The following is a 9,780-nucleotide window of genomic DNA, read 5'->3' on the forward strand; positions in this document are numbered from 1 at the left end:
TATAGGGTCTTCTTGAGATAGGTGATGTACCCAGCACTAACTCGATCTTAAATTCCACATCCCTATCAGGTGGTAAACCCAGCAACTCATCTGGAAATACATCAGGAAATTCATAGACTACTGGAATATCTCATAGGGTAGTGGCTTGAATAGCACAAGGCAAGTTTTGAAGATCAAAACTCTGGGAAGTGGTACTAGAAAAGCATTACTCCCCTTTGGTTCTCTCAACATAATTGTTCTAGTGGTAATGTCAATGAGAACTCCATGACCCCTCATCCAATTCATGCCCAAAATCACATCTATTGCTAGTCCTAGCAATATTATAAGATCCGTAGTGTACTCCCTCTCTTGTATAGAGATGAGCACATCTCTCACTAATTGATTAGTAGAAATAGTGGCCCCAGCTGAACTTATACTATAACCACCCTTGTCTACCTCCATTATCTTCTAATGATGCTTAGATGCAAATGTTTGGCACATAAATGAATGAGAAGCTCCAGAATCAAATAAAACAATGGCGGGATGTTTGTTAACAAGAAACATACCAGCGGTCACAACTTCTCTCGTGGGAATTTCTTCCATGGCTGTATAATGCACGTATCTAGGAAATGCTTTTAGATTGGCCTGTTTCTGATTACCCTAGTTTTGATTGCCATTCTTCTTGGGATGGGGGCACTCCTTGGCCCAATGACCCAACTGATTGCAGTTGATGCATGGTTGGTTGTTCCTTGGTCCTACTGAGCCTCCCTGGCCTACATTACCCTTAGGTATGGTAATGGTGAATGCCCTGTGGAATGTCTTCTGAGGGCGATTGGCTTGAGATTTTGGCTAACGAGGCGTATACTTTGGTGTTGGTGGATGGAACTATGGTCTGGTTGCCACTAGAGCTCTAGACTGAGATGACCCTGAGGCACCTGCCTCAGCTGCTCTTTTGCGGCCCTTAGCTGTTGCGTGCAAGTTGTTCTGATTCTCCTAGGTTAAGGCATCACTGACAAACTCATTATAGGTGGCACACCTTGAGTTGGCCATGGTCTTCATTATGGTGACCATGGCACTCATAGTGGGACTAGAACTATTTTTCCACTCATCCCAGTCTCGGATCAACACATTGTGGTTGTGTTGTGCCCATACTGCTGTAGATGGATCCACCCGAGAAAAAGTACCAGCGACACTGCCAGTAAGCTGATCCCCGTGTTGCTGACATACCTGGCATAACACCTCAAAAGCAACTACTCGGGCACCTTCCCAAGGAGTGCTTGGGTACGAGCATGTATTGTTAGCTGCACCTCATACCATGGCTGTCCCTCCAGGTACTCCTCATTATAGAAATAGAGGGGCGGTTTGGTATACCCCGCATAATGCAGGACCCACCAAAGCAGGGCAGGGGTACCAAACATCTCCAAGAAGGTCTCACTCCCAACTGATGCTGCCATCTGTACCAACAAAATGGTGCAACTCTCGTGATAACAACGGTATAATAGAAAAGATTTACTTAACCGAATAAGAAACTTATAAGGGGAGGAACAATGCATGTAGGTAATAAATGATTTATCATGATGCATGCATGTTCCATACGTCCTCACAAACTTAGGAAAATTAAAACTTCTAACGGCATACATGGTGGCATATATACGTTCTCTCATATATAACGTAGCTAGTTGGGCTACATGTTTCGCTGTTAGTGTACCTGCACAAGAATTTCATTTCAGCCAAACCCCACAATTATATATGCAGAAATAAAAATCTAGGCTCTAGGTTGTAAGCTAAATACTTCCATATATATGCCCATATATATATACTTCCGTATCAAAGCTACCTGAAAGTAAATACGTCCATATATACATATAAATATACATATGCAGCCATATCAAAGCTAAACCACAATTAAATACCTCTGTATATATATGAGACATATATACTTTAGTATCAAAGCTAACTCTCCCCATTAGACCACACGCTCACATCTTGCGGTCATATCACTCATCATCTTACCTTGGGCGTAGAGGCAACTGATCCATACATTCCCACTCAAGTGAATAGCATCCATACAATAGCACGCCGTATGGACGATGAAAATAAAAACCCCTAAGTTAGTACATAATTAGGCACCTGAAATCCTTAACTGGGCATAAAGGAAGTGATCACGGGCACACTCTAGATTCATACTTTATTTTTCTAAACACCTATATATATAGCTATAAGTTGCTAAAAACTGGTTTTGGAAACAAAAACCTTTGTTTTAAATACACATGTGGCAATTAAGGTTGAATCTTGCTCTAATGTCAGCTGTAGCAGAACCGTCCAATTTATAAGAGCACAAGTACAATAGCAGCCTGCAAGCGGTCGCACTGTCATACTTGAGCTCATATAAACCCGGTAGTCCATTGAGTACCATGAAGGGTCTCGATTCAATCAACATACAACCAAGATCGTACATGATTAAACATACATATCATGCGTTACATAAAGTTCACAAATATAGTTCCATACATCAGAGTACAATTAAAAGTTATTACAAACCAAGTTCAGGTAAAATAGTAGCGGAAGCAATTAAAGTTTGAAACCAACATCTCCATCGTTGTTCAAATACTGTTCTAGCTCATGATCACAATCCCACAAAAGCATAAGAGAGGGACTAACAAGAGATGCCTTGCCTAGGGCCCTACTCCTCATCCATGGCAGGACAGAAGCAGTTCTTACAGTAGCCATGATACATCGTATTATCTGCAACAATAGGAAATAAACCCTAAGTACAAGAAGGTAATTAGCTAGACTTACCCGTCATAAACCAAAAATAAAGTGACTCCAAGGATCATGCAAGGCTTTATAAGTGGAGCTAGCTTGAGAACATTTTGCATAAAAAGCAACTAATTCAACTATACCTTTTATAATTCAGTCATCAAGTTAATTATAGTTATACATCTCTACATTAACGACTAACATGTGCCAAACATGTAGTATATTGTTAATGACAACACAATAATAACCATAGCCATTTAATATTTCATTCTTAGAACCATTCCACTTGCCATTGACACTACGATAGAAGGAAGCTCAGTTAAGTTTCTCCCTATCCGGGAGAGACGACGATTCGAATCGATTTCAACCAGCTGGGAATTTATTCCTAACACAAACTAGGCAGACCAGATCAATGGTCACCTTTGGTACAACTCAGGTCCACATTTTATGGGTTCGATCAGCGCCGCACAATTGGGAAGGACCAGCTGCCAGGACGTTCAGGCCTAGCCTGCCCTTGGGCTCACGTCTGGCTCCCCACACATCCTTACTACCATCCATAGTGTGCACTCTTATAGAATGGGGCCTGGCCTGAGTTGAGCTACTTGGCTTCGTGGTCAGAACGAGTTATCTGGCCAACTAAGTGAGAGGAATGCGTTCAAATTGACCGAGGACCAACAATGGTACGGTCCTTAATCGGCACAGACGAAATCACATGAGTCAACCTACAACATAGACTCCATCCAGCCTTGATTTACAACATCCATGGTTCTTTTATACGATAGCAAATATAGCCAACCGCGGTTTAGTGCCCATGTATATCTCAAAGGTGATAGGAAATCACCCGACTTCTACCGGTCTAAGCATAGCTAAGCATATATTCGATCCTGGACCTACACAGGGTTAAAGGTATATATTTGGACAAGGTAGTTCTTTTCATCAAGTGTTTCCAATCAACTCATATAACCTAATGCATCAAACATAAAAAGGCTCAAGTGATATTTATAAAACATAGGAGACTTAGAATGCTCCGGGGCTTGCCTTCGATAAAGGAAGTTGGCCTATGATACGGGCACTCGGGTAGGTCCTCAAGAGCTTGCTACTCACCTTCTGGAGCTACGGGCTAAGGTGCATCCTATTGTTCTTTTAGCTCTTCGTCGAATTCCAATAGAGTTATCCCCTCAGACAATCCTATGTGCATGAGCAGGAAATAAGATATCATGGATCCATATATAATGACATGTATAATATGATATGATGTGATGAATGCATCCTCATAATTGTTCTCAGTAGCATTGCATTGAGGTGATAACAAGTTACATTTTCTTTTTCTGAGTAGGTGCATATCTCTTCTCTAGTAACTTAAACACTTATGTAAATAATTTTCTGGACTACAAGACAACAGCCATTTGTTTTGACCATAAATGGAGTTATACACAAAAAAATAATATGGTTTTGGACATTCTACAAATCTTATAAAATTGCCTACCACTTTTTTTAATCATCTTAATGTGATTCAGTAGTTATCTACGTCAAACAATTCAATCTTTTGGATCTGTCCATAGAGTAAGCATTTCAGATAGCAGATTGCTAACCACCATAATTCTCAAACCGTAAATCCTATGACTATGAAAATTTAACACAAGGTAGATAAATAAGTTATCTACAACTTTGTTATTAACCATCTTTACAGAAAAGATCATTATCATCATGAAATCATCACCACAACAGAAACTATACATGCAGTCATCTAGTTGAATTATAAAGCAATAATTAACTAGTTGCCTACAAACAAATACTTCTAAGCCTCACTAACACTATCAACAGATTATAAGCATCACACACACCATAGAAAACTTCATGGTTTAGCCTAACTAATTTATTTATATTCACTTATTAATTTCCTTAGATAATAAGGTGATTTACAGAGTAAATATTTCTTGTGCTCAATAAATTCCAAGAAAATCACAGTAGGCTACACATGACCCTAATAGTCTACTGTACAAATTTCATGCCATTTAGATAAGTATAGCTACCTCTACAAAAATGACAAATTATATAGGCTTATTTTTGCAAAAATAGTTTAGCATAGTGAAAAGTGTCAAGCAACAGATTTCATATTTTTCTTACCTTCCTCCTAGCATGAGAATACTGTGTAAAAATTTGTATGATCATATGTTATGTATTTTTACTCCCAATTAATTTCACTAGAATCTAGCAATTAATTAAGATTAAATATGAAGACCATATTACAAGTATGTCTACTATAGGTTTAGTATTTTTTCTAGCTAGATCATGTCAACACCAGACTAGTAAAATTGGAATCACAATTTTATCACTTTCCTAGCTCAAGTTATGCATTTTACAAGATATAAACTACTTTAAAAGCACTTATCTTGCTCAATTTAATTCTCCTAGAAAAATACACTAAGCAGTGAATTTCATTTTTTATTCAAATAGTACTCTTCATGATGAATCAAACAAAATTTGGTTCACATCGGCAGCACGGTGATGTTCCGGCGTGATTGCGGCGGTAGCGGGGAACTGGGATACGGTGTGAGCACCTACGAGCTAGGGCGATGACGGATCAACAGAGAAGAAGGTAGGAGCTGCGGTGGATATGGCTGGCCATAGGCAAGCTTGGAGCTTGGCGGCGCACCGTGGCTATGGCGGCGACGGCGATGTGAAATGCGGCCTCACCTGAGCTTGAATGGTGATGCTAGAGGGTCGGCAAGGTGGAGTGAGGCGTGGCGGAGCTATGTGCGTGAGCTATCGAAGAATGGTGCGGCGGCGATGGTGCGCGAGCTCGGCGGAGGTCGGTGGCAATGGCACGGCGTGCTGTGGCTTCGCTCGGGCGTGGCGAGGGCGAGAGAGAGGTAGATCGAGGCAAGTGAGAGCGAGTGAGGAGGGAGGGCGTGTCGCTGCCGTTTTGCTGCTCACGTCAGCCTAACTAGTGGGACCATCACCGGTGGGCAGCCACCACGCGGGGCACGTGGCCTGAGCGCGGTCGGCCATGAGGGCCGACAATTTGAATCGACTAAGTTCGATTCAGTTGACTGATAGCGCTACTTCATGCCTCTATATCTCCTAATCTAGTTCTAGTTAGCAGAATTGGTATTAGTGAAAGTTGTAGAGCTACATGAGTGCTACAAGATTGCTTAAAGGAGTTTTGTCTAATTCACAATGGTTTTGAAACTACAAAGCTCTAAAGTGAGCTACTTTGAAACTGAAATCAGCATTCTACACTTAGAAAAATTTTAAGTCACAAAACAGCATTTTGTTGGAACTTGTGAGCTCTATTTGACCATGTTAGACATTGAATCAGCTTATCACCCTTATATAAAGTTTGTTACCCATGATGTGAACTACAACTTTTATTTAGGTCACATAGCCATGCAAACACTCTAAGCTAATGTTCAACTTAGGTCAAACTAGCATCATGAAAATGACATTACAAAGTAAACCAACACTTAGAAGCAAATTTGGCTTAAGTCATGAATATAAACATTGTTCCAAATATCATTCTAGATGTGTCTAAGGTATTTTGGTGACCTCACAACCATCTCATGCATTGGTCACATATGATCACAAGCATAATTAAGTATATGAGCAACATCACCTGTGATAAAGAGAAGGTAAATGAAATGAAACTTCATATTCTCATGCTCATGAATGCTTGGATGATGCTAGTGCTCATAAAATGCAAATGCCAAATGCAATGCTTAACACTGGGGTGTTACAGCTCGCCAGTAGTACTAAAACTCGATGACCTTTTCCTTTTCAGGTTTCCAAGCATCATTTCATCTCTTACTTTACTTGGATGTATTGACCAATGCAGTTTAGGTTCCTTCTTACTGATGTTGGTTACAATATTTATAGTCCTTCAAGGCTGGAGCTTTGGGTCCGAGGGTGCGATGTCTGCTGGAGCATTTCTTGTATGGTGACGAACGATCTGGTCCATGTCGGATGATCCGGTTGTTCTAGGGGGTTGTTAGTTATCTTAGGGTTCCAACCGTCTAGGTTGGTGGATGATCCATCACAGATGTGGGACCCTCTGGTATATCATGACCTATAAAAAGATCGATAGTGACTGAAAGGGTTATCTCATTTTCATTTTTAGCAACTGCCATCGCTGTCGTCCTCTGTGCCGCCGCCGTCGCACACGTGTTTTGGGTGATCCCGTTCATGGTCTAGGGCTTCCACATGATTCTTCATCATGCCTAGAGAGTATTTTTTATTCCTCCCTCCCCTTCTTGGTTTTATTCCTCTCTCCTTTTGTTGCACCTTGGGTTGCTCCGATCCGTGATTTGGTTAGGGTTAACATAGAATCGACTTGGGGATTTTATTGAGTACCTTCTCTAGTATACTTGCACTTGGTTTGATGAGGTAGTATTGTTTGGTTGTGAGGATTTGTTGGTGCCAAGTTCTTGTGGTTACTGTACTTACTCCTGAGATTCCTGACTCTATCGGATAGTCTGAAGCTTGGGCGGGAAGTTCCGATGCCATGCTTAGTCACTTCAAAATTCCTTCTGGCACAAACTGTTATTTTGATGGAGAGTCCATGAAATACCGCGGGCATTCCAGAAGCTCCATTTGTATGTCCTGTACTATCCTTGTACAACTGCTTGCATTGGTGGAATGTTCCGGCGTCTCTGTCGGGATGTTTTGGAAGACTTGCGTGGCTCTCTGTCTGTCTAGGGATTGTAGGTTTACAACTCATTGGACAGTCCACAATTTTTGGTGGGGGCACCGTTAACTATCTGCTACCTATTGTTTCATTCCATCTTGATCTAGTTGATAACCAAATCTCGTGAGGCTTTTCTTATGTGACCTACGCAACTTGTATGATTACTACAGCCTACCATTTCTCCTCTCATAACAAGTAGATCACATATTTTATTTAATTATCCACACATGGCTGATCCTTGGGCTCTCCTTTGGTGTTCCAAGTTTGGTGTGGGTTCTAGCCACTGCCTTGAGAAGGCAATGTTGGCATCTTCTTCGAATGAGGATGATGGCGAACAAGTTTTCCAATGGACATGTTAGCCATCCCCAAGGGACGCTATCGCTAGGTCCTAGCTGAGTTCAGCAAGGTGGCCTTGTCTAGGCACTTTGGACAAGTTAGGGATTCTCAAACTCCCTTTTTCCACACCAGTGATCAGTTCAGTTCTGGCTGTACCGTAGGGGAATTGACATCAGGCTGATGCATATAGAACAACAATGGTTGAGTTGGGTTCAATTGGAGTTCTTCACATCCATGGGTAGCTTGGTTGACCTTCTTAGAGTCATGGGCTGGAGGAGGATTCTAGAGTTCAGGGAAGATTGGAATGAAGCAGTGGTTCGATAGTTTTATGCCACGTTGGAGGTTTGGGTGGCAGAGGAGAAGCTGATTTGGATGACCGGCACACGCTGCTGTGAAGTTGAGCTATCATGGCATGAAGTGGGGCAAGTTGGTCACTAACCTCCTAGTGCTAAGGACGGAGGAGGTATCTGCATTCTAATACCAGGAGTCATCGGTCTATGGTCCACAGGGAGGCTTGAGGAGGCTTCCAAAGATAGTCTTTGAGATTCTGAGGCATATAGTAGTTCCCTCTGCTAGAGGTGACGATAATGCTATTAGTTGGCCCTTCTTTGAGATCATTAATGCTGTGATGACTGGTGATCTGATCAATTTGTTGGATTCAATGGTGCATTAGATGTTGGAGTGTAAGCGGGAAGTGAATGCTTCATTGATTCTTCTGCCATACATCATGGCTTTGGTGCTTTGCACTATTAAGAACTTTGGTGGCGCTTGCGAAATTAATCATCAAGTCTATTGGTTGTTCATTGAGGATGAGAACTATCTAGCATGGGAGTCATCTCCGATGGCTTGTAGGATTTTGAGACCTAATTCCCTAGGTATGCTCCAATAGTTTCCTTTTTCCTTTCCATACTGCATCTTATTCGAGGCCTTATTTTTACTTGTTGTGGAATTTCCAAATTTCTAAACCAGTTACATCTTAGTTCTAGAGAGCCTATCCCATTGGAGACCTATCGGTGCTTTGAACAAACACCAACTAGTAAATTTATATTGTTGCACGTTAGGCTCGGATGGTGTACTAAAGGACACAAGGTTTATACTGGTTCGAGCGGAATGTCCCTACATCCAGTTTGTTGTTGCTCGTGTTATTAGTACCGAACAAAAGGTCTGTAGTAGCAGGTACAAAAGGTCGAGAGAGGGATAGGTCCCAAGTCTCTGATGGAAAGGTCCAAAGGATGCCAAGAGCACGGTCGCTGCTTGGCTATGTGTTGTGTGTGGAATTGATCCCCCCTTAGTGGGGTGCCCTGCCCTCCCTTTTATAGACCAAGGGGGGAGCAGGGGTTACAGATGGGAGAAAGAGAAAAAAAACCAAAGGTAGAGAAGGTCCTTCGAGGGTGCTGGGTCTTTCTTTTCCCTTGAGCCTACCCTGCTGACATGGTAGACTACGCTAGGGATAGCATGTTTCGCTAATTCTGATAGGGCTAGGCTCTGGCTTTGTTTCAGCGAGTGGTCATGTCCCATCCTCCCCCAGTGGACGGTGCTATGTGTTAGGGCGTCGAGCCATGACTGTGTGGGGAGTAGATGGGGAAATGACTATACACTTGTTACTGTAGATGATGTGAGTTCTTCCTTGGATTGTAGTGGTTGTCGTATGCTTGTGTCAGGATCCACGCCCGAGGGCTAATGGCGGCGCCTACAACACTGTAGGACAAAAGTCGGCGCCTACAACACTATTTAGGCTCTACCATGCCTGGGAGGGCTTAAAGCGCCCGTCCCATCGTATCCTAATGGTACCTTCTTGGAGGTGTGCAGGGCATGGTCCTTGATACTGCGGTTGACCTGAGTGTCCTGTCTTACCTCCTGCTTATCACCATGATGGAGTAGGGTGCAGTCGTTGGGCGAGGCGGAGCCTGCCCTCTGCTATCGGGCGAGGCGTAGCCAGCCCTCGGACGTCAAGCGAGGCAGAGCATACCCTCAGCCATTGGGCGAGGCAGAGCCAGGCCTCAGCCATCGGGCGAGGAGGA

The sequence above is a fragment of the Miscanthus floridulus genome, chromosome 17, assembly GCF_019320115.1.
Source record: "Miscanthus floridulus cultivar M001 chromosome 17, ASM1932011v1, whole genome shotgun sequence".
In the NCBI taxonomy this organism is placed as follows: domain Eukaryota; kingdom Viridiplantae; phylum Streptophyta; class Magnoliopsida; order Poales; family Poaceae; genus Miscanthus; species Miscanthus floridulus.